Source organism: Pteropus vampyrus, unplaced genomic scaffold, assembly GCF_000151845.1.
Source record: "Pteropus vampyrus isolate Shadow unplaced genomic scaffold, Pvam_2.0 Scaffold916, whole genome shotgun sequence".
Taxonomy (NCBI): Eukaryota; Metazoa; Chordata; class Mammalia; order Chiroptera; family Pteropodidae; genus Pteropus; species Pteropus vampyrus.
In genome coordinates this window covers 8,267-8,684 of record NW_011889697.1, presented here as the reverse complement: position 1 = coordinate 8,684, position 418 = coordinate 8,267, and positions in this window count along the sequence as shown.

The following is a 418-nucleotide window of genomic DNA, read 5'->3' as shown; positions in this document are numbered from 1 at the left end:
CCTTCACCAGGTTAGGGAAGTTTTCCATCATTATTTCTTCAAACAGCTGTTCAACATCTTGATTTTCTTCAGTTATGCCAATCAGACAGAATTTGAACCCTTAATAGTGTTCCATATTCTTCTTAAATTATTTTTATAGTCTTGTCATCTTATCTCTTGCCATTCTGATTGTGTGTCCTTGGTTTTCCCATCCTTTAGATAAGGCATTTGATCCTTTTTTAAATTCACTTTGATTATTCCTTTATTTATTCCATTTAATATACTTCTCATCTCAGATAGTATGTTCTTCATTTCAGACTGGTTCTCTTTTATAATTGTCATTTCCATTTTTACATTTTTTATCTCTTTGTTGAAGTTCTCACTGAATTTAACCAAAAGTTCATTGAGCATCTTTATAACCAGTGTTTTGAGCTCTGCA